The sequence below is a fragment of the Hemicordylus capensis genome, chromosome 2 (genome assembly GCF_027244095.1).
Source record: "Hemicordylus capensis ecotype Gifberg chromosome 2, rHemCap1.1.pri, whole genome shotgun sequence".
Lineage (NCBI taxonomy): Eukaryota > Metazoa > Chordata > Lepidosauria > Squamata > Cordylidae > Hemicordylus > Hemicordylus capensis.
The window spans coordinates 403,590,373-403,615,937 of record NC_069658.1 but is presented as its reverse complement, the minus strand read 5'-3'; the positions used below and the strand labels follow the sequence as shown (position 1 = coordinate 403,615,937).

Sequence of the window (25,565 nt, the reverse complement as noted above, 5' to 3'; positions counted from 1 at the left end):
AAGCTGTGGAATGGCCTCCCGCACCACCACCAAGAGAGCTGGTGCATAGTTCCCTTTCCTTGCTGGCTCCAAGAGGAGCTGCAAGAAAATTTCTTTTGCATTTTGTCTTGCTGTCTTTTCAGAGAAGCACTGGGCTTTTTTCTTTTTTCTTTTTTTGGTCTTGATTTTATATTAGGATTTACCTGTTTATTTTTGTAAGCCTCCTTGAGCCTTCGAAAAGTAGCACAGAATTGCTTTCAGTAAGTAAAGCTCATTTGCCATGATTCCAGGTCAGGGTGGGAGTCTCTCCTTGGAGATCTTCAAGGCTTGGCTTAGCCCTTCTACTCCTGGACTGAGGCTGGGTCCCGCAGCTCAGTGTTCCCTCTCATTTGTTTCATCTCTGTGTGGAATGCAAGGGCGTAGTGTCCATTGAGCAAGGGGGGGCAATTGTCCCTAGGCCCCAAGGGTCTGCCCCCCCCAAGGCTCCCCCTTGGCCAGGGCTCCCCCTTGCCCCCTCCCACATGCAGCTGGCAAGCAAAGCACTCACCAGCTGGGAGCATGAGGCATGCCCCCCTCTCCTCTCTCTCCAGTATTTCACACTGACTGGGTAGGGATGGACTCCTCACCCCACCCCACCCCACCCCACCCCACCCCAGGGATTGGCCCCTCCCCTGCATCTGATGTCAGATGCAAGGGGGGCAGGGGCAGTGCTGAGAACGGGGCTGGGGCAGCCCTGGCAGAGTTTCGTTTCCCCTGTCAGCAGTTGGTGGAATCACTGAACGGGAGCTCCTTTCCCTGGATGGCAGATGCAGGGGGCATGGCTTGGGGTGCACGTGAAGGAACACCCAGGGGCGAGGGAGCCACCAGCTGGACTTTGTCTCCTGGCCCCCGCCAAGCTCCCTACACCCCTGGAGGAATGGGTTTTGTCCTGGGCCGTTATATCAAGCCAGCCTGTGCATGTGTGCATTCAGAGTGTGGCCTTCCTGAGTCAACCTGAGTGGGATCTAAAATTAACTGAATGGGCATTTTAAAAAACTTGTGGGCACACACACATGCACATTCCTTAGAGGGAACACTCCTGCTACAGTTTACGCATGCTCTGTTCCAACCAATCCCCCCCCAGTCAGCATTTCAACACCCCAGTTTGTTCTTCACCTTGGAAGTAACCATCATTTGTATCAGCACCTTTGAATGTTCAAAATGCTTCATGTGTGTTATCCTTACAAGGATGTTGTATGGTAAGTGTTTTTTTTTATATTGCATCTGGCAAGGCTGAGACTAAGCAGCAGTGCCTAAGTCAGTTAATGGCAGAGGTAAGATTTGGACCAAGGAAGTCTGGATTGGTAGCCCAGTCTCTTAGCCACTACGCTACACCAGCTCTCAGAACTACACTCTAGTTCACCTGAACAGCAGATGTGATGGTGAAACTGTTCCTGGGACTGTGTCACTTTTTAGACTGAAGCTGGAGAACTGCATGATTTATTCTTTCTCCATATTTAATTTAATTTAATTTAATTTAATTTAATTTAATTTAATTTATTTAATTTATTTAATTTTTATATATATATATAAAAAAAAAATAGCCCCCTGTAAATGTTATTTAGAAACCCAGAAAGGTATGTCAGGGAGTATAGCTTAAGCCTAGACTTCTCCCTGTTATGCTGGTTTTGAACATGCAGCAATTTTCCCCCAGTGGAGAAATATTAAGTTGTACAGACTAGGGGCAGTTTATCACCTCTTCTGCTGTTTGTATGAACTAGGCCTCAGATTTGCTTCTGAAGAGAGCATTACTACTATCAGTAGTACTGGTATTACTATCAGTATTAATATTGTTCATGCTACTACTAATTTATGTAGCACACTTCATCTACATCACCTCAGTAATTCAGTGCTATAGGTAATCACCTCCATGATATCAGTAATCTTTAAACAGCCCTATAAAAAAGCCAATATTACTATCTCTATGTTGCAGATGCAGGGCTGAGGCTAAGAGACTTGTCAAAGGTTACCTAGTAAACTCCCAGATGAGGTGAAATTTGGATTTCTCTGTTTATACTCATGGTCACCATCCTACACCAATTCTGATCTCCCACTGTTCAAGCTCAAAAGAAGGCACAAATGACAGTCAGAAAAGTATACATGGAACCTACTGTGAAGTCCTATTTCTTCCTTTTCTTCTTCTTTCTACTCCTCTTCCTCTTCAGGGTGGTATACATGGATGGGGTTACCCATTTACATATTCACACTCTGATTAGAACAACAAATGTGCCCAGTTCAAATAGAATTCCTATCCTTCCTACCTAACTGAGATGAGGTGGGGAGAAAGGCAGAAAAATAATCACTCCAAAATTCTCCTGAAATAGACTGCTTATTCATAGTTTAACTTTGACTGTAGCCTAGAAATGACCCCTCAACCTACCTTGATGAACGCAAAATAAACATCCGTCTGAATGAAATCTGGAATGGTGACCCCATTAACAAGGAGCCTACTACTGCCAGCTTCCACGTCTCTTTCCATTGAAGAAAAGAGGCGGTTATAGTTATGGAAGGGTCTGTAGAGAGGGTAGGGGAGAGAGTGTGCATGCACATGAGGCTGCAGCTGAGGGAGCCATTCCAAACCCAGTCAGGATGCCAGAGGGGAAGACTTGGCTGTGGATCAGTGGGCTGGGAACAGTTGCCTTAGACTAAACAGGCCTGGTTCTCTTCCAGTAGCTCCAAATAGCAAGCTTCTGACACCTCAGAGAAGGAAAGGATTTTAGGTTTTCAGAGCAGGTCCAAGAACAGGGATATGATGCCTAACCAGGGGTGGAGACCAGGCCTAGCGCTTGGAGTGGGACCTTTCCAAATATGATGTCAAAGTCTCCTTGGCTTCCGAGTGGCCCTGTTTTGCCCCTGCCAACTCAGAGCACTGAGAGGCAGCCGAGCGAAGCCAGCGGTGAATGCCACACGAACAGGCACGGGGCCCAAAAGCCTCCCTTTTCCAAAGCTCGTCAATCACCTGGGAGAAAACACTGCAATTTTCCCAAATCAGAGCAATTTTCCCAAATTAGCAAAGACTTTGTTGTTATTACCCCCGTCCATCCTGTGTTTCCCCTTCGGTGATGGATCGCACAAGAGAGGCCTGCCCAATTAGCTGAGCTACTCCCTGGTAGAGAGCTGGGGTGGGTGCCAGATTAACTCTTTCAGCACCAGAGGGGTGCTTGGAAGGCTTTGGCTGCCATTTCTGTTCTACAAAAGCCTCTTTTGTCTCTAAAATTGCCAGCTGGAAGGAAGGAGAAGGAATCTGGGCTTCTATCCGATGTGGGTTTGTTTATTGTCAAGGAGGGGCCATATCCAATATTTAAAAATAAAAATAACTACCAAAAACCCCAAATTTTTGCAAATGTCCTAGAAATGTTTTACATTTCTGGAAACCAAAAGATTTAAATGGAAACTGTTTGACTTGCCAGAGGGAAAAGGGAGAAGGAGGGACATTCTTACTAAATAAATTCTCCAAACACTAAAAGCTTTTCAGTAGGTGGGGGGTGGACATATAAGACTATGATTTTCATTACTCAGAACTACTTTCCTTTTTTAAAAGAAGTTATGCATTTTTTTGAACATGTAAGGACAATTTGGGTGTGGTGTAGGTGTCTCCATTCCATTGCTAGAATGCTATACAACTTCTGCACCAAAGAGAGGAATGTACATTTATCTCAGGAGAGAAAGCAAGTCCCTCTCACATAACTGTGCAAGTTTCTGGTTGTTGTGTATAACAAATATTAAAAGGGATCTTGGGGTCATAGTCAGTGTTTCTTCTAAGGTGTGTGTACACATGTACGTGCGCACACAACAATTTTGATATTTGCTCAGTGAATTTTAGATTCTGATCTGGCTGAATCAGGAGGGCCTCATCCTGAATGCACATGCACACACACTGCATTGATACTGCCGCCCAGGACAAAATTCATCCTGCATACAGATGAAAAAATTAAGAGGAACCACTGGCATACTGGACAGTTCAATGCATGTGGCAGCTGTGAAAAAAGGTGAATCCCATGCTAGGATCAGGTCATTCCCTGAAAGTGATTGGCAGGAAATTTAGAACAAGTAAAAGGAAGTACTTCTTCAGACAGCACATAATTAATCTGTGGAATTCTCTGCCACAGGATTTGGTAATGACCACCAGCTATGATGACTTAAAAACCCTCTTATTATTTATTCATTCATTGTAAACTACTTTGTAAATTTTTACTCAATGGCTACTAGTCTTGATGGTGGTGCGCTACCTCCAGGTTCAGTGATTATGCCTCTGAATGCCATTTGCAGGCAGCAACAGCAAGAGAGGGACCGAGGAACACACCTGACCTTCATCTCCTGCTTGTGGGCTTCCCAGAGGCATCTGGTGGGCCACTGTGGGAAACAGGATGCTGGACTAGATGGGACTTGGGTCTGATCCAGCAGGGCTGTTCTTATGTTATGTTCTTAAGTTCATTCAGTTAAACCCTAAGCAATCTATGAGAATGAAAGATAAGACTTGCCTTTTGCTGACATTGCCATATTATTCTTCCCTTTATTGAGGCCTAAAGTGTCTGTGTGTGCGCACGCACACACACACGCATGCACACAGTTATTTTTTCTATCACTGGCCATGCTTGAGGCACTGGCAAGTGGCTACACAGCACAATACCAGCTTTGGCATCTCTCTCTTCTATGTGCCAATAGAGAATACTGTTCAGCGTCTCTTATACTATTTGTTCCCACACAGCACTGAAGAGCAAAAAAAAAAAAAAAAAAAAGCTAATGGCAATGGAAGATGCTTAATACTTTCTCCCTGATTTCTGGCACCCATATTTAATTTTTAGCAGGAGCAATGTTCCTGTGCTGAGAGACAGTGCAGTCTTGGGTCAGATTCCAAGCAGAGAGCAGAATACAGAGACAGTTCTTCAGAATACTCAACATGAGACTCATTTAATTTATACAGATAACCTGTTTCTGAGACAAAGATAGTTGCAAACTGCATACATGAGTGAAGGCAGACAGCACATTTCCTTTCTGCTTACCCAGTTCCTTTTTCATGTTGCATAAACCCTAATGAAACAACAAGAGAGACAAGGGAGTAGCTAGGGGAGAGGGGGCCCATGTTCACCCCTCTCCCCAGAGGCCACTCAGAGTTAGGAAGATAATGAAGAAAATAGGGAGGGGTGAAGCTGGGGACCCCTAAGAAGCTGGGGGGGCAGGTCCTTTGAACCCATCCGCTCAATTATAGCTACACCCCTGAAGAGATTCTTCCTTAAGATTTAAGAGAAGAATGGCCCTTCTGAATCAGACAGAAGGTTCATTTAGCCCATGTTCTGTTTCCAACAGTGGTCAGCCTGATGTTTCTGGAAGCTCACAAGTTTCACAAAGGTAATGATAATCTCTTTTTGCTTTTCTGTAGCTTCTGATACTCACCTCTGCTATCTGTCAAGTGAAGAAAGGAAGAAATTGGCAATTCCTGCTGTAACTGTATGAGATCAACAACATATGACTATTCATACAATAGGGGGAGAAAGCCTTTTTTCTTAGCATAGAGGGAGGCAGGAAACAACTTTGCTATGCAGAGATTCATGTTCTTCATTTGTTTTAAGCAGCCAGGGAGACATACACTGCAAAAATGGGACACAGCTTTTTTTTTTTAATCAAACTTTTTTAAAAGATAGAAGCAAAATGTGGGGAGAATAAGGCAAGTGCAGGAGAATAAGGCATTCCTACACTTGAATGAACATAAGAAGAGTCCTACTGAATCACCTGGTCCAGCATCCTATTTTGATGATGCCTCTGGGAACTTACAAGCAGATCACGAAGGTAACCACTCTCTTCAGCTGTTTCTTCCCTCCATCTGATATTCAGAGGCACAATGAATGATACAGTGACTGATAACTTAACCTTTAAGATTGCTTAAAATTAAAAAAAAAGTTCATTAAAGGTCAAAGGTATTGTGGTGATAGAACTGTGTCACCCTTCACCCGTCATGTTACGGGCACTGGCCAGGAGGTGCCTGTCATAGGAACATAGGAACATCGGAAGCTGCCATATACTGAGTCAGACCATTGGTCTATCTAGCTCAGTATTGTCTTCACAGACTGGCAGCGGCTTCTCCAAGGTTGCAGGCAGGAATCTCTCTCAGCCCTATCTTGGCAATGTACTGTATGCTTTGGTAGTTTGTTGGTTCAATAAAAAAATCTTGTCCTATCTTGGAGAGGGAACTTGAACCCTTCTGCTCTTCCCAGAGCGGCTTCATCCCCTGAGGGGAATATCTTGCAGTGCTCACACATCAAGCCTCCCATTCATATGCAACCAGGGCAGACCCTGCTTAGCTATGGGGACAGGTCATGCTTGCTACCACAAGACCAGCTCTCCCCTCCTTTCATGCTACCACATTCCTCAAAGTGTTCATCACGATCACTGTATAGATGCATTAGCTTGGGGAAAATGCTCAATTTCCCAGCAACAAATATTGTATTTTGAGTGCTAGGAAAATGAGTGCTAGGACAATAGAAGCTCTTCCTTGGAGAAAGACATCTGGGACCTTGACAACAACTGAATAATAGCTATGCAATTATTGTTCTAAAAATAATTTGGGAAGGCACACACATTTAAATTATTCCACCTCAAACTTTTCTTCTTCAAACCAAACGTTCCAAATCCACAACTGTTCTTCCATCCCACACCTTTTGCGCTCTCTCCAATTTGGCATGGTCTCTTTTAAAGCTGCAATGCATCAGTCGATGCTTGATCTAGTATCAAGTGGAACAGAGGAATTCAAGTGTTTTGCAGTCAAATCTTCTGCTTGATCAAAAACCCACTTGCCCTTTAAGTTACTACCCCTCCCCATCTCTCTGCCTCACTTGCCTATCTGTAACGTGGAAGTAATGATATTTGCTTTGAGTCACTTAGCAATAGCAATAGCAATAGCACTTACATTTATATACCGCTCTATAGCTGGAAGCTCTCTAAGCAGTTTACAGTGATTTAGCATATTGCCCCCCAACATTCTGGGTACTCATTTTACCGACCTTGGAAGGATGGAAGGCTGAGTCAACCTTGAGCCCCTTGGTCAGGATTGATCTTGCAACCTTCTGGTTACAGGGCAGCAGTTTTACCACTGCGCCACCAGGGGCTCTTAACTTAGACCGGGAGTTCCCAGCCTTGACTCCACATAAGTTGTTGGACTACAGCTCTCATCATACCCAGGCCAGGCCATTGTGGTCGAGGAAGATGGGAATTGTAGTCAAACAACATCTAGTGACCCAAGATTGGGAACCACTGTCTTAGACAATACCTGAGGACAGGTATTAACTGTAAGGCAGCAGGCACAGACAGATAGATAGATAAAGTAAAGTTGTGCCTTCGAGTCGGTGTCGATTCCTGGTGACCACAGAGCCGTGTGGTTGTCTTTGGTAGAATACAGGAAGGGTTTACCATTGCCATCTCCCACACAGTATGAGATGATGCCTTTCAGCATCTTCCTATATCGCTGCTGCCCAACATAGTGTTTCCCATAGTCTGGGAAACATACCAGCGAGGATTCGAATCAGCAGCAACCTCTTGCTTGCTAGGGAAGTTATTTCCCCGCTGTGCCATTAGGTGGCTAGATAGATAGATAGACAGACTGACTGAAATGGCACGGCATTGATAATCAGCAATTATGTACACTTCCTTTAATTATCCTCCTTTGCTTCCTTGTATGAGATCAGCTGTTGCACAGGCCTTTCTGTGTTGTCCCATTTCCTGCCCTCATCCTAGCACCCCTCCTCCACCCCACCATCCCAAGCAAGCTGTAAGATGAGGCTGTTCTCTCATTGCCTTCACATACAATCAGACCCTTTGATCAGTCAAACAGAAATGGGGGCCAGAAGGAGGGGGGAGAGGGACAGAATCAAAGAACACTGATCTCAGTTTCTCCATGAAAGTCTTTCTTCTGTCTGCTGTATTTTGGTTCCTGTTCTCTGACAAATAACCCCCATCGCTAAGCTTCCAAGCACTAGGCTTGAGAGGGTGAGCCCGCTGGGTCTAGCTGAATTGGCCTTTAATGAGACCCTTGTCAGGATTAGCACCACTGAACCCATGAGGAAACAATCCTTCGCTTCTGCACTTGGGGATGGAACATGGGCTGGAACTAAAAGACTAGAAAAAGGAATCAGAAAATGCCCTGTCTCCCCCTGGGAATCTGTAATGATGTCAAGTCCCTGTTACTACCCTACAGGAAAGATCTATGGATACATGGACACTCCAGGGGGTTTGGAGCTGGGTTGTCTAGAATACAGTACTCTTGTTCCAATGGCCACCCAAACCTCTGTGCTCTCTCAGCCGTGCTGAGGGCCAATAGCATTCCAGCATACCCAAGGTAATATTCTAGCTGTCCACATTAGGTCAAGTTTTGCACCTCTTACCAATTTATCTGCTAGAATTGTCTTCTAGCCTCAATGTGATGTCATTTTGGTTGTTTGAATTTCCTTCAGATGCCTTTTCATCCATCTGACTTGTTCAGCTGTTTGGTTCCTTTGACATTTTAGCTTGGCTCCCAGATGTCTTCATGTGACCTAGACAGATGTGCTTGCCAGTGAGGAGTCTGCACTGATTCATCATGGCAAGATCTTAAGAGTCCTGAGGAGTCATGGACTGGCCTCTCCTCTCTTCTTCTCTCTTCACCAAGTAGGTGGTGGTTACAAAATAGAAATCTGCACATCTGGTTTCAATTTCCAACTTTAGCTCAATTTGTTAGGAGTTTTGGGCAAGTATATCCAGGTCTCAGTTCTTCATTTAAAAAAAGGGTACAGTCACTTCCATACTGTCGCTTCCATACATTGCAAGCACTTCCATACAGCAGAGGATTTCAGCATCTGACCCCCCCCCCCTTTTGGGTCCACCCCAAATAGCAGACTTATGGGAGATCTCCCTCCTGTCTTCTTGGGTTGTCTTCTAGACCATCCTCAGCACAAAAGAATGTGGGGCAGCACCACACTCTGCATATGTTAATTTGGGGGGGGGGAGAACAAGCCAGGTTCAAAAATGTCTGGATGCAGCTGCTGTAGGTGAACAGCTGGAAGCAGTTGGAAGAGGAAAGGGTTATAGAGGCAGAAGCAGACCAACATATGTGGTCCAGCTGCTCTGCTTCCCATTAGCTGTTTGCAAGTAGGTAGTTTACAGAAGGAGGTTCTAAGCAAGTTTCTCAGAAAAACAGGAAGATACTTCCTGTAGAGGAACAAGGATGTCTGAAAGGATCTCTCCCGCCTGCACTTCACTACCACCTGGGTACAGTACAAGAGGTCTCCTTCCCTAAAACTCATTCTTATGATCAGATTTTCAGATCCCACCTCTGCCCCAAGCTCAGTATGTGGCATTGGGCAAGCCACGGTTTCTCAGCCTCAAGGTTGAAGGCCAACAGAACGGTTTCTCAGCCTCAATGTAAAAGGACAACAGAACGCAGCACCTTCAGTAAGGATTGTACAGCACGTGGCTAATGTGTAAGTGCTACAATACAGGCTAGGCTTGCAACTGTCTGCCTGTTGTGACAGTACAGTGGCGGCAAGCGGGGGAGGATGGAAATAGAGGGAGGCACAGAAGTGGTGCAGAAGTACATTTCTGGGTGGGCAAGAGGTGCCTCGCACATTAAATTGTCGAAACAGAAATAATATTATATTTCGGAGTGACACTCTCATCCTGAACATATTTTCACTGAAATAAATCCATAAAGGGGGTGGGGGTGAGTGGGGAGGCAAACGACATGTTGTGGGGGTGCTTGCCCACCCCTTCCCACCGCCCCTGTGTGTACATGCACAGTCTGACACTGTTTGTTTACGGCTGCTAAGCTTCCTGGGGCTGGGAGGTGGGGGAACGGACGGCTGCCCATCTGTTGCTGGAGGAAACGTTGCCTCACATTTTGGACGCGCATCTGGCGTAGTGGGGCCTGCCGCCTGTTCTCTTGTTTGGCCAAGTGATACAGCAGCAGCAGCAGCAGCAGCCGCCACAGCCCGTCCCGTAGTTGGCCCCGGTCCGAGGCAACCCGGGGGGTCGGGGCGAGCTGGGGGAGCTTGGGACGTCTTCACACCTTTCACACCTGTGGGTCGGCGGTGGCTGCTTTGCACTTCACGGGCGCCTGCATCTCAGCAGACGCATTAATGTGGCTGGGAATCCGACAAAGGCCGGCCAAGCCAGCCGCAGCGAGCCTCTCGCCGGCGCACGTGTGTGTACAGAGCTCCGTTTGTTTGCGGAATTTGTCAGGACTTGAAAGGGCCCCCGGTTTACAATGCTAACTTCCTGTTCCAGCCCAGTTGCCAACATAACCGCAGGCGAGTTCACCGAGAGAGTGTCCGTCAGCAGCACTCCTTGGCAGCCAAGGCGGCAGGCCTCCCTCGCTCCCTCCCCGTCGTGGATTCCTGACGACGGCTGAATACACTCCCAGGGATTTCAGACGCTCTTCCAGGTAGAGGCAGCTTTATTGAGAGAGACTTTGATTTCCAGCCCGCGCCGCGGCCGTCCGCCTTCTTCTTGGCTGCAGCAGGAGCGCCTTCCCCGAGCAGTCGGGGCGTGGCGTGTCCTCGGCGGCGGCAGCAGCAGCGGGGGTAAATATTTGAGAAGTCGCAGCCAGTAGGAGAGCCGGCTAACGAGGCGCATGCATTGTGTGCGGGAGAGAGCGGGAGAACGTGATGCGAAGGGAAACCTCCGTCCTCAGCCCTCGCTCTAGGCACCCTTTCTTCTCCAGCCCAAGACCAATGTGTTTCCCGGTCAGCCTTTCCTATGGGGAGGAGAGGGAGGGGAGGGGGGCGATACAGGCCGCCCATGTCAGACCAAAAGGGAAGCCTTGTGTGGGGGACAGATCTTTGTTTTGTGGGGAGCTTTGGCTGAGTGATCAGCTACGATGGTGCTGCTGGCGCAGCGGGGAAGTAGCTTGCCTAGAGTGCAAAGAGGCTGTTAGTTCAAATCTCTGCCGGTGTGCTTCCCAGACTGTGCCTAGTAAACACATGTTACCTGTATCGGGCAGCAGCGATATAGGAAGGTGCTGAAAAGCATAATCTCACACTGCACGGGAGGAGGCACTGGTAAACCACTCCTGTATTCTACCAAGAAAATCACATGGAATGTGATCGCTAGGCGTCAACACTTGACTGCACAGCACAACCAGTCCTGATTGAATCAAGGTGTGGACAGTGGTGCACCTAGGTAGTTTTGGAGCCTGAACCTAAAAGCCTTTGGAGGCACTCACCCCCTACGCGCACACACACACACACACACTGCAAGTTGAGCATCATCCCCCTACGTACACACACACACAGGCAGACAAACTGTGACACATGCAATACTTTTAACAGGTGGTGAGGGCACAACCAACCATTGAACTCACAAGCATGTAAGAATATAAAACAGGTATATTTATGCAGATATGCATTAGCAGAAACTTTTCAACATGCAACTTAACATATTCCCATCCCACTCCCACATATGTCTTTCCCCACTCCCCGCTCCATCTCTAACGCAGAAGTCCTACTCAGCCACCCAGCCTAGGTCACAGTCATGCTCCATCGCCTGGCCCAGTGCGGACTGGCAGTGTGGCACAGTGTGGTGCAGCAACCACACCATCTGGGACAGACTAAAGAAGATTGAGGGGGCCCCAGAGGGTGTGGAGGCCCTGTAACTCAGGCCGCAAGTCCATGGGGAAGAGCGCCTCTGGGTGTGGGGATGATTTGTAGGGTGTCCGTTCTTGCAGCCTTTCTGCTTTCTGACAGAACACAGGTACTTCAACGCCTGGAGGCAGGCTCCACCAAATTGTTGGTTACCAGCCATCTCTTCATTTCAGAGTCCATTATTTGAACAGAATACCCCATTATCCAGAACATAATAGCTCCCTGTAGGTGACCTTGGCTCTTATTTCAAAAGATATCGTCCCCACAGAGCGCCATAGACCAGGTTCCAAATATCTCAAATCTTACAGGCACAAAAACTGTCTGTTACCCATCTGTGTTTGGAGTAAATGGAAGATGTTTTTCCCCTTGGCAAATAGCACACACAAAAGGGGTGATCTGGATAGAGATGAAGGAATTGGCTTAAAGCCCCCCTTTGTCTGCTACAGTCCAAACCCAGATCCCTCCCCAACATACTATTTTTATAGGAAAACATAATCACGTGCGGGCCAGTGTTGTGATTAAGGTCATGTCTACTTTGGCTGGATTGCTGTGATGCCTCCCATACTCAACAGTAAATGCTGCGCAGGGGTGTAACTAGGGTAGGGCAGGTAGGGCACGTGCCCTGGGCACCACTTGAAGGGGGTGCCATTTTTTAAAATGATTTTTTTTAAAAAAATGGCTGCCAAAAACAAAATGGCTGCCACACATGCTCAAATGGCCTCTGCAAGGCCCTAGGTCATGCCAGACCTCACAGAGGCCATTTGAGCATGCACAGCAGCCATTTTTTTTTCCAGCAGCCATTAAAAAAAAACCATTTATTTTTAAAAATGGCCACTGCACATGCTCATATGGTCCCTGCGAGGCCCTAGGCCTTGCCAGGCCTCGCAGAGGCCATTTGAGCATGTATGGCAGCCTCCAAAATGGACACCACATCGATCTTTGCAGGCCCAAACAGGCTCGAAAATCAGCCTGGGACCGGCTGTGGCGGTGAATTAAGAGGCCGGTGGGGGAGGGGGAACCTTTGCAGACCCCCCTCCAGCCTTTTGGAAACCCCCCAAAGGGGCTACAGGTAAAAAAAATTTAAAAAATAATAATAATATAAGTCACTGTACACATATTCAGTTTGGCACTATGTACAGAGAATCAGGGCTAATGAATACTGAGCTGAAGCTTATGAGCTAGGATTGTATTCATTTGCTCTTACTTTGCTTCTTGTGATAAGTGAGTTAAATGTTATGTCTTAATAATATGGCTATTAATGGTGAGTTTGTCTTTGAATCAGTGTGAAATCCTTAGTATTATGGGCCACTGGGAGTTTCTTGCTCTCTTTCTCTCATTTTAACTGTCTTTCTGAAATACTAGAATATATTCCAAGCAGTGACACAGTTTACTCTGTATGTCCTTTAATTATTTTCAGAATATCTGGGAAAAGTCAAATTCTCCATTTATTTTTAAAACGTATATAATAGTGATGCTGCAATGCATAGTAGAGAATTAGACAGGCACTTCTGCTTAGTTTTCCAAGTACACCTCCACATAGTATTTGGGTATTTCATGAGCCTCAGCATACTGAAATTTGTAGTTTTCCAGCATTTTTTGGTCTGGCTACATCCACTGCTAAATAGTTTTTGAAATGTTAAAATATTAACTTGACTTGTATTTTTCAGCTGATATTATGGTAAAGTTATCTGAAAGATGGGTGTCAGATGTTTGGACAGGGGGTGCAATTTCAGTGCTTGCCCTAGGTGTTATTTTCCCTAGATACGCCACTGATGCTGTGACATCATGAAATGGATCTGTTGTGATGTCATGGAATGTTCATAAACAGTTAAAATGTGGGAGAGAATTTTTTGCATTTTAAAATTTTATTGATTTTAACAATACCTTAACAATCAAGTTACACTTAATTAAGTAAATATTGACTTCCCGCTTACCAGTCTGCGCGGTTCTTGTTAACTATACATATAAGCCATTGCTATAATAATACAAAACATATATACTCCATCTTACAATTCAATTTTACCCTACCCAGCCTGCTGTAATTACTAAATTTCAAACCCTGCTGAAAGGTCCATGTTAGAAAAATAGTTCTTTTAGTAAAGCAAGAAAGGTTCTCAATCTCCTTTGAAGCATTCCAAGTTTTCATCCCTTATAAGTGTTGAAAGTTTTGCCTAGTGGTGTGCACGGAACCACGTAGGCGCGGTCCAGCACTGGGGGGGGGTCTAGCTTTAAGGTCGGGGGGTAGTACTTACCCCTCCCGCCACTCTTCCCCCTCCGGCGCTGCAGTTAAAGGTGAAGTTTTGTTTAAAATACCAGGACGCATGTGCTGTCGCGGCGCGCGCGCCCATCGCTGCTGTGCTCAACTCTTTTAGCCAGATTAACTCTGTCCATATGAACAAAGAACAGTTGTTGTTGTTTTCTTGAAAGACCAGAGCCAGATTAACAATCTGATCCTATAAAGAGTTTTGCCCACCTGAAAATATTGAGATAAATGAGTATAAGCATGCCTAAGGGCCAGTGGTGGCCCTTCCTTGAGGCGAGGGGAGGCATTTGCTTCAAGCAGCAGATCACTGGAATGCCAGAGAGGCAGCAAGATGCCCTTCTGCCCCCACTTTTAAAAAAGGGAAAGAGGGGAAGGAGGGTCTGTGCAAGAGGGTTTGGCACCTGCCTTGGGTGCCCAGAGGCACCACTACTAAGGGCTGACATTTTAAAGTATTGCTAGCCCTGATGCCTTTGTTTTTCTTTATTCAGTAGCAGATGAATCCGGCCAGGTTTCTTGGAGATCAGGACTATGGTGGGGTTAGAGGGGATTCAAACCTCTTCTCCTTCCATGGTCCCAACTCACAAGAAGCCAAATCCATCTGCTATTTACCTTAGAAAAAATGTCCCTTTTGATGCATCACTCAAGATAGCAGCCTTAATATGTAAAATACACAACTGCTTAGCACACTGCTCAGTCTGGATACTTTATGTGATTCTCTATAAAATACCCAGTCCTGCTTTCTAAAATTGACTCACTGTCACAGAGATGGCATAACTGTTTCATTTGGGAAGGGTGTGCTAGTGACTCAAAAGGGGGAAAGCCTTGTTGTAATTTTTCCATTTGGACCTTTCCCTACCCAAATAACCCGTTTCCCCCCTCTAAAACTGAAGAATTTCTGGGGATAATATTTCTTTTCCATTTTCCATTTATTTTCTGAAATATTACCACATCGCTTAACCTTCTCAAAATGAACATAACGTGGCTCCTGAGGTGTTTTTTGTTTTGTTTGTTTGTTTGGTTGGTTGGGGTTTTTTTGTTTTTTTGTTTTTGTTTTTTTAGAGAGAGAGAGAGAGAAAAGATATTTTTATCCAAAATAAAATATTTAAACTTTCCCTCAAAATAAATGTTGTAGTAGTAATAGTACCACTTGTTCTTTATATAGCACTACCAGTGTGTATAGAACAATTGAACACAGAGAAACAACAGAGGAAAGAATCAGGAAGTAAAGATGGGGTAAACTGGAGGTGAATCTGCACTCATTTCAGTTACACATATTTAGACTTAGCGAGTCACACCATATTCTAGAGGCTTGGAAAATGTGTGCTGGCCTCCAGATATCCCACGGTGCACCACGTGACAAGCATGGTGCATTGAGGGATTCCCCCATGAGTCAGATGCTCTAGGAGCCTGGCTCAGTGTCTGCTCAGGCTGCGTGCAGCCCAAGAATACACAGGACCACGTACCTGGGTAAAAGGTCAGGTTAAATTCCCAGGCTACCCAGGGAGGCCACGCTGGGACTGGCCTCGGTCCCAGTTCTTCACAGGAGCAGTCCTACCCAGATAGGGCTGCTTGTGTGAACTGCCTCTTTTTCTTAGTCCTCATAACACATGTGCATTTGTTGTCATTCTCAGCCCCTACCCCATCTGCACTATGGAGATAAAAATAGTGATCTACCTTACAGGGCTATTTTCATAGTAAAGATTACTGATAATCTATATGAAGTGATTTGAACACTCTAAAACATTGTTTTGTTGTTGCTAGGGCATTAAGTCCACATTTTTATAAAATGTTGTTATAAACATCCATCAGAACTATGAATACTTGAGAGTACTGGTAAAATATTCCCCAGAGAGATGGATATTTCACCTTCTTCTTTTAAAAAAATATCTATGTCTATATCTCTGTCTATAGATAGAGTAGCCAAAAATTACTTTTACTGAATAAATACAATGTATCTGAAGGCCTGGGTGTAATTGCTCCCCGTTCCTCCCCTTTGGACGGGCCTCAGTCTCCCAGTCTTGACTATCTTAAATTTGAGGGACAAATTGCAACAGTGCAACAGAGCTTAAGCTAACATTAGGAGGCTGTGATATGCAATAAGACTTTACCCTGTCAGATGGAAGTGTTTTATATGCTATTATCCAAACAGAGAGTTCTTCCTCATCTGAAATACTGAGTGTACTTAGACGGCTCATCTCTGAAAGGATATTGTCAGATTGGAGAGTTTTCAAAGGAGAGCTGGAAAAATTATTAAGGACTGGGAGAAGCTCTCCTGTGAAGAGAGAGATCTGAGAGATCTGGATTGTTTACTTTAAAGATGAGACAATTAAAAGTAGCAAGGCAAAAGGTCTGTAAAATAATGGATGGTATCAAGTAGGCAGATGAGGAGCTATTGCTTTCCTTATTTTGCTGTTCCAGAGCATTATTAAAACTGTAAGATGGCAAAGTCCTCACAAAGAAAAGGCCTTTTCTCATGTAGGGATCATTAGCACGTGGAACACTCAGACAATGGACATAACTGAGGCCAACAATGTTGCAAGATTTTAAAAAGGAACGGAACTCTTCTGATTAAGAGTATTGGTAGCAAGCTCAATCCTCTTAATGCTTCAGCACTATCTCCCCATCAGTTTCAGTCACTGACAAGATGTCATGCTCATGCCATATCCCACAGCTAGCAGCCCAACACCATGACCATGCAATAAGGCTTCTGCAAAGATGCTAGATTTTCACAACCCAGTGAGTCCTCAGAAGCAGAAGTCAGGGAAGTAGATGGTGCCACCATGTTGTCATATGTCTTGATAAAGCCAGCCTTTAGGTACTACAGTCAATAATGGGCTCTGTATGAACGTGACATCTCACATCCAGTCTGTGGCTGGATTTTGGCACTCTTCACTTGCCCTAGTATCAGACTACTCAGCCATTTAAAGAAAGGACTTCTAGTAAGCATTGTCCTTTATGGTCGTAATCTCTTTCATCCTCAGCATGGTGAGGAAGGTGATTAAGCAACGAGCATCTTATACTATGATGTTTTACTATTAAAACGTAAATGTAGGAAGGAGAATCTCCCAACACCCCAAAAAGAGAGGTATCATGTTGAATAGGATTTTATACAGCATTTCCCCACTTGGTATGACATTTCCCCACGTGTGCTGGTTTGTTGTACTACTGTGCCTCAGTCAGCACATGGACTCATATAGCAGCCATTTCCTTTCTAGAAACACTAAATCAGTGCACCAGAGCCCCAACAGCCAGCCTCTGCCACCATTTTCAGAGTGTCCCATTCACAGTCCCATTCGTACAGGTGGCTAACTGAAACAGAAGTTGTTTTTTTGTGAACTATGCTGTTACATTGTGGGAAATTTAGAAATGTCTCTCTCCATAGGTTTGACATGACCAGGTCATTGATGGGGGACAATGGAACTAATGGGCAATTTGGCTGCTCTTGTCTAAAGTCACCTTGGAATGTATCTTTTTACATCCATCTGGAACCAGTTTTGCCTAGTCTAGCAGAGCTGCTAAGCATTCTCAAAGGAAGAATATTTGGGAAGGCAATTCCAAAGGTGCTGAAGTTGCTTTGGCATTAACATTGCCTGCTTAAGTGTTTGTTACTAATTTGCTAATATCTGCTCCACCTGCACATTTGTAAATAAACAGATTGTTGCAAAGGCATCATAAGAGCCCATGTTCTCTTCTCCAAAGGACCCTTGTTTGTCAAGGATGCCCTGAACTTCCATCAGTTAAAAATTATGTGATGACATTGCTATCCAGTGAATCGATGGTTCAGCTGATCTTTGAATCCCTGCCCAGTCCGTTCAACACAAAGGTGATCTGGTGTGGTATTATTCCCTGCAGTGACAGCCTATGTTTAAAGCAAGTAGAGCAAATCAGGGCAAGAGAATATTCTGAAATGAATATTAGCAGATTGGTCATTTTCAAAGGGTACCCAAGAAAGAAACCCTGCCAAATACCTAGGTGTGCTGACGTCTTGTTTGGCTGCATCCGTTCTCCACGCTGCATGCTGAGTGCCATTCTTCCTAGCAAATGATCTGTGCAAGTGGAGCAGAGATTTACAACCGGTCCCTTCCACTCCACTTGTAACACAGTGTTCCCATCGATCCTCCCAGGACAATGACACTCTGAAAATGGAATGAGTGGCTTGTTCCCATTGGCAGTAAGGAAGGATTCTTCAATATTCCACTGAGAGACAAGACGTTAGCAGCAGCCAACCGCAGCAGCAGCAGCATCAAGCCCCAGCCCTTTGCAGCAGCCCAGCCCTAGTGCCAATACCACATCACAAGCCCCACAATCCACCACGCCCCTCAGCAGCCACCACAATTGCTGTGACATCCACACCGCCTCCAGCCATGGCAACATGCCACCTGCTATAACAGTGCTACTTGCTGCTGCGTCTCCCTGTGACTTTCACAACCAACCACACCGCACACTGCAGAAACCTATTGCTTCCACACAGACAAGAACAGTAGCATGTTTCAGGAGGAGGAAGAGTCTAGCTGGGATTCATTCATCAAAAAGAATATTATTCACCAAAAAAAGATAGAAAGAAAAAGAAATGGAATGGATTTTTAATCTTGGAGGCTGAAAGGAGAGAGAATCCAAAGTTGCCAGCTTCAAATGCTTAAAAAAAAAAAAGCACCAAAAACACTCATAAATCATAATCCAAGTGCTTAGACCAACTGAAAATCTTGGTTTTTAGAAAATTATATTCTTTGGGCTGAGATGCAAGCTTTAATTGGTTTAATTGGTAGACTGTGCAACTAAAGCTTTAGTTGATTAATCAGTAGGGGCTAATTTTAATCACTGAGGCTCTGAGTTAAAGGCACATTATTTTTCTGAGGCGGCTTTGGCTCTGATATGTTACTATGGTAGGGAATGGAAAGGAAGATATTAACAGATGCCTTAGCTTCTAGCAGTGAGTACTAGATTTGTTAAATTGTAAGTAATCTTACACTCCCTTCTGTATCTCAGATACGGAAGTTTTGGTAACTTGCATATTTAAGATGCATGTCTCAGACAGTGAAGTACCTATATTGAGATTTTGGTTAATATGTACACTTATTTGGATATGTAGCCTAGTCCTATCCATGTTTACTTGGAAGAAAAACCCATTTTGTTTAATGAAACTTGCTCACAGATAAATTTACATAGGATTGTGGACTTAATTGATCAAATTGTTAAAAGGAAGGTGGTTCACCAAAATTATTTAATTGGTAGACAGCCGTATATATTTTATTTATTTATTTATTTATTGTACATTTTATATCCCGTTCTTCCTGCAAGGAGCCCAGAGCAGTGTACTACATACTTACGTTTCTCCTCACAACAACCCTGTGAAGTAGAAGAAGTTAGGAGAGGAGAGCTGGTCTTGTGGTAGCAAGCATGACTTGTCCCCATAGCTAAGCAGGGTCTGCCCTGGTTGCATATGAATGGGAGACTTGATGTGTGAGCACTGCAAGATATTCCCCTCAGGGGGTGAAGCTGCTCTAGGGAAGAGCAGAAGGTTCCAAGTTCCCTCCCTGGCTTCTCCAAGATAGGGCTGAGAGAGATTCCTGCCTGCAACCTTGGAGAAGCCGCTGCCAGTCTGTGAAGACAATACTGAGCTAGATAGGCCAATGGTCTGACTCAGTATATGGCAGTTTCCTATGTTCCTATGTTCCTAAGTAGCTTAGACTGAGAGAGAAGTGACTGGCCCAGAGTCACCCAGCATGTCTCATGGCTGGATGGGGGTTTGAACCCAGGTCTCCCCGGTCCTAGTTTTATCTAGTTTTATTGCACATTTCTTGTTCAGACCCTGATCTATACAAATAAGAAGGACTTGGATCTGTTTGAAAGTTATCCTGCCTGACCCTCATGAATGGAACTTGCTGCAGTTACTCAGTGGGGACAGAAATATACTCTCCTCATGCTCAGTGGCACTCTTAATTATTATTTCACTTGTTCAATTACTGATCTCTGATATGTTTAAACTTGGTTAGTCCTGGATCAAATTAATCTCTGAACCTATGATCAATCATAAGGGCACACTAGTTATTGGTGGAGTGGATATGCATTAAACAGGGAACCTCAAACTTTGTTATAGTTGGCCTCTCCAAGTAAACACATCAAACTTCCCTCAGCCATGCATCAAGATGAGCAGACATATAATTCAGCTTACAAGAAATATACACTCTTATCCTAGGCTTTATTCTTCAGTCTTGAGACCTATGTAATACTTAATTTCTGTGACCAGAAGAGCACAATTCTGCACAATGTAATGACAAAAGTGTTGGGTTTACATTCAAATCCCTGTTTCACTATGAAGCCCCCAAGCAGCCTGAGCATGCCACTATCAGCCTAACCTATCTTGCAGGGTTGTTGTGCTTTGAGCTCTTTGGAGGAAAGACAAAGTACAAATGTGACAAATAAATAAATGGGATTAAGGGCACGTAGATCAGTAGAAAAGGAAATATAGGTCACACTGTCCATAACATTTTCTAAGGAGCCAGAGAAAAACCTGACTCTCCTTGATCCCCAGAAGCACTGACAACCAACATATGAGTTATCCGTTCATTTCTGTTCCAGCCAAGGTCATTGTGGTCTTGATCAAGGAACTAGAAACATTCCACAGTTGCTGGGTCCATTCAGGTGATGAAAAATTACATCATGATGTGCCTGATCCTGTACATGTGTACTCAGAAGCAAGTCCCACTTTGTTCAGTTATTATGTAAGTGTGTAGAGTTTTATTCTTAGTATAACATTCACTCTAACATCTTCCAGGTGCCAGTAGTGCATTCTCCCAGGGATGGGGAGGGTAATCGCCCATGCAGTCGGGGGATATTGTTGCAGAGGAGAGCAGTATTTGATGCCATATTAGGAAAGGAAAAGAAGATGTGTACTGCAGTAATAAAGAGGGGTAGCAGACAACATCTGATAAAAAGGAAAGGAAAGAGTCACAAAATGGCAGGGCTTTGCCACAGCCAAAACGGATAGCCTTGCTGGTCACATGCAATAGAACCCATGTTTTTAAAGGATTCATGATCACCAGGAGCACCCCTTCCATGAGGCAAGGGGAGGCAGTCACCTCAAGCAGCAGCTTTGCAGGGTGCCAGCAAGTGGAAAGATGCCTTCCTGGCCCCACTTTTAAAAAAGAGATAGGGGGAAGGAGCACTCTTCCTTCTAACAGGGATTTCCAGATGTTATTCACTACGACTCCCAGCATCCCCAGCTGCAATGGCCTTTGGAGATTATGGGAATTGTCGTCGACAACAACATCCGAGAATCCCTGTTAGAGGGGAAACGGGGAAGGAGGGTATGCACAGGGGGTGGGGTGCACAGAGGAACTGAGCTGCCACTGACGATAACTGCCATGGCTGAGGGATACAGTGGGAGGCCCTCAGCTTATAAGGATTTGAAAAATAACACCACAAAAACGGTTTTAAAACATTCACAAAAAAGTGTGGGCATGACAGGGGGAGCTGTGTTGCTTGTTGGAGCCACATGCAAGCAACCACACTCCACGCAGCAGCGGCTACTGTAACTTGTAAGCTACAATGTGGGGGGAGCAAGGACTGCATTTCCCCAGCTCTTAAGTGTTGCATTTGACTGCTAGGTTAAATGCAGCTTGTTTGCAGAAGTGTTTCTTGGAGGAAATATCATTTTGATCCATGTAACAACTGTGTTACCACTGTGAAATTGTTGTGTGTGAAACACATGGGCTGGAAAGACTTTCTCAGTGAGTACCCAAATGAGTTTTCTCTAGGAACTTATTTGAATCAGCCTAGCAGAATGTTTCATGTACTGCAACAAGCGGGGGAGGTTCTTGAGACAATGCTCTGAGCTCAAGTTGCCTTCCAGATGCCTTCCAAGGCAGCTCTCAGACAGCTCCAAGCTTTAGAACAGGCCTGCTCAACTTTGGCCCCCCCAGCTGCTTTTGGATGACCATTCCCATAATCCTCAGCCACAGCAGTCAATAGCCAGGGGTTATGGGAATTGTAGGCAAACATCTGCAGGAGGGCCGAAGTTGAGCAGCCCTGCTTTAGAACCATGGCTGAGCCCAGAGAGATGCTGACATCCAGACACCATCAGAGGCATGGAAGGAGAGGATCAAGGAACTGGAAGGAAAGAGCCTCAGGAAGCTGCCCAGCATGCACCTTCCCTTAGATCAGAGCTGCACAACTTTGGCCCTCCAGCTGTTGTTGGACTACAACTCCCATCATCTCCAGTCACAGTGGCCAATGGCAGGGGTTTAATGAGCTTTGTGGCATCCCAAAGATAGACTGCCCCTTGCCTGTGCTAGCAATGCCCCCTGTACCGGTGTTAGATGCATGTTGCCACAGAGGCCGTGGCCAGCACTGGGAAGAGTGAATGTGTGGCCTCTCGCCCGCCCACAGCCAGCACTTCGCTCATTCATAGGGAGGAGAGCTGGTCTTGTGGTCGCAAGCAAGAATTGCCCCCTTTGCTAAGCAGGGTCTGCCCTGGTTTCCATTTGAATGGGACACACGTGTGAGGACTGTAAGATATTCCCCTGAGGGGATGGGGCCACTCTGGGAAGAGCATCTGAGGCTCCCTCCCTGGCAGCATCTCCAAGATAGGGTTGAGAGAGATTCCTGCCTGCAACTTTGGAGAAGCTGCTGCCAGTCTGTGTAGACAATACCGAGCTAGATGGACCAATGGCCTGACTCTGTATTAGGCAGCTTCCTATGTTCCTATCCCTTGGTTAGAGAGGAGAAGAGAAAGAAAGCAACCAGCCAGCAAATGAAGTGCTGGCTGGGAAGGACCTCAGGGCCATGCATCCACCTCCTTTCTAGCACTGGCCATACCTCCTGTGTTGCTGTGCATGTGACACCGAAGCATGGCCAGCACTGGGCATCGAGGATGCACAGCCCCTTACCCACTCGCAGTCAGCACTTCGTTCACTGGCTGGGTGCTGTCTTTCTCTCCGTTGCTTGTGGCGAGGGAGGGAGGGAACGCAAGTACCCAGTGAGTGAGTGAAGCGTCGGGTGGATGTAGGTGAGGGCCCTGCCTCGCAGCCAGGAGAGCTTTGTTCACTGGCTGAGTGTAGGAGGGGTGAGGGGTTGCCCCCTGGAAGGATGAGGGAGCAGTGTGATGGTCCCCAGACCCTGGAGGCCCAGCAACATTTGTCCATCTTTGTCCAGTGGTGCTTACACCACTGGCTTATAGTCAGGGATGATGGGAGTTGTAATCCAACATCTGCAGGAGGACCAAACTTGTGCAGCTCTGCCTTAGACAAACAGCAAGCATGCGATCAAGTCCCCCTCTTTGCAGGGCCCTCAGCAGAACCTTTGCTTCATATATAACGTTTACCCGCCTTCCGTCAGGGAACTCAAGGCCACGTAGGCTGGGCTCCCACCCAGCCATCTCCCAAGATCCAGGCATGGGATGGTGCTTGGACCTGCTTAGCTCCAGCAAGGTAGCTGCATCTTATTCGCTGTTGTTAGCCTCTTAGAGCGGGGATGTCTTTCTCAGTCCCTAATTCCACTGAGCACCTTTCAGACACTCTCTCCATTACAGTCTCAGAACTGCAACTCTCAAGATGTTCGGCTGTGAGAGAGACGACTCCCTAATAAAAACCGGAGTGTACGTCAGCCTCAGTCTCAAGGCAGGGTTGGAAAGCTGGGTGGGGGGCAGGGGGCAGGGGGCGGGGGGCACAGGGAGAGGTAGGTTCTTCTTGTGGTAAGCACTCCATAAAGAACACAAATGAGCCTACATGAAAGAGGGAAAACCTAATGCTACAAGCGAACGTTCCTTCCTCGGCTAGCCCAACCAACTGACAATGGGGCAGGCTCTGTTACTGGCCAGAAGGGAAGGTGGCCCAATGGCAAGCCTCCAAGCCTGACCCCTTGTCTTGGGAGGTTAAGTCCGTGACACTCCTCTGACATGTTTGACAATGAAAGGCAGCCTTGCTGGGTCAACCCCAAAGGAGGCGACCTGTGACCCAGCATGAGGTTGCATCTCATTAAAAACATATCTTTCCCTTCCTGTATCGACAGGCTCTCGCAAGGTGTCATTAAGGAAATATTGCAGCCCTCCGGCCATGGCGTCAGCTAGCAATTGTTTGCCCACCAGTGCAGACTGTGGAGTAAACACAGCAGCAATGCCACCACCATGATGGCATTTCTGGGCCTGCAAGGAGGACTCAAGGCTGCTACCCCTGCTCACTGAGCCAAGAGGCATCTTTTTAAAGTGGTGATTCTCCTTATTGAGCAGGGGGGGAGCAACTGGCCCTATCCATCCCCAGCACAGCATCTCTCCAGTGGCTGTTGCTGGTGTCTAACACGTTTCTTTTTCAGATTGTGAACCCTATGGGGACATTTGTTGAAAAGCAGTATATAAATATTGGGCGGGAAGGTGCACATGTGTGTGAACGTGCACTTCAGGTACTATTGTAGCCACAAATAGACCTAAGTGAGGGATTGGCAGGCAGCATCCAAAGGAAGACAACACTTTGTTTGGAGCAAGAGATCCATTTAATCCATTCTAGACGATTTAGCAGCTGGCAACTAGCTGCTTACCTGGTCAGAGGCAAGCCATCCTTTGGCAAGGTCACCATAATGACCAAGTCCTGTTAGTCCTTGGCAGCTAAGCTCTCCTAGTTTGATGCTATCCATTTGAAGCTTGATGCTATCCATTGGATAACACTGTTTCAACTGGGTGTGAAGTTCTAGTAGAAGCAAGTTTTCACTTCACTCATTATTACGACTGTCTGAGCATGGTCATTGTTGTAATTTCTGGCCCTTTCCAGCCTCTGTTGCTGCTTCTTTGCATATGATCTTCTGGATTCCAAGTTGCTCCAAGAAGACCTCAGTTCATAATCTGTCTTGAGGCATCTTGTTAAAGAGCCAATACACTATTTCTGCAGTTGAATTTGTATAATGGCTAGAGATTAAATTATTTTTGCATGCCTGGAAATCATCCATGAGGTATCTGCACTTTTTAAATGGAAGCTTTTTGTTTTCAAAATTTATTTGCATTTTTGTTGGCAACAATTGGCCCCTGTTGGCAAAAGGTACTTCAGCCCAAATACTACAACAATTTACAGAATACAAGAACAAAATTAATATAATTGGAGAAAACTAGGGAAGAGACAAAAGGGCAAAAGGCTATTTAAAAATAAAAGAGTATCAAATATATTTTTTCCACTGCAATTAAAGATGGAAAAGGAAATGGACAATATATAGAAACACTCTACAAAGAGTGGTGTAAATTATTTCAATTCCCTCCCCGCAAAGAAATGAGTGTCTAATATAGGACTCAATCTTGCTGGTCTTCTTCATAATGCTTTAGAGGAGCCTATGAATTACAAGAAAGGAAACCATTGCCCCGCCCCACCCCGCCTGCCCGCCTCTGGAATAGATCTTTATGAGACAGATTTGCCATGCCCTTAAACTAAGAAGTTTATATCCATAGTGAGCACATCTCATATTTGTTCAGATCATTATCTGATCTTTGGGATACTGATGTAATTCCATACCTTTGCTATTTGCAATTTGGCCACAGTCAGTAACTGGACCATTAAGTGCAGGAATAGGTTCTAAATCAAGGTGGTTGTTTTTTTAACCATCTTTGGTTTTGTATCTTTTAAACCTATCCAGACATGGTGACAATTTCAAAACTTGAATATTTGGGGGGTGGGGAGGAGGGGACAGATAACAAAATCCAA

General features: G+C 45.5%; 1 long non-coding RNA gene across 6 annotated transcripts in view; it reads left to right on the top strand.

Moving 5' to 3' along the window:
• LOC128346810 (uncharacterized) overlaps positions 1-25,565 on the top strand; it is a 58,252-nt gene that overhangs the window by 21,182 nt on the left and 11,505 nt on the right. The window contains exons 2-4 of one of the 6 annotated variants that reach the window (XR_008317217.1): positions 8,517-8,655; positions 10,270-10,426; positions 20,467-20,609. The exons of 1 other annotated variant lie outside the window; for it this stretch is intronic. This is a non-coding gene — a long non-coding RNA (uncharacterized LOC128346810). Of the gene's footprint in view, positions 1-8,516; positions 8,656-10,269; positions 10,427-12,573; positions 12,694-20,466; positions 20,610-25,565 lie in introns of those variants that run through there. 4 more of the 6 variants (XR_008317216.1, XR_008317219.1, XR_008317218.1 and 1 more) reach the window with 4 other exon arrangements.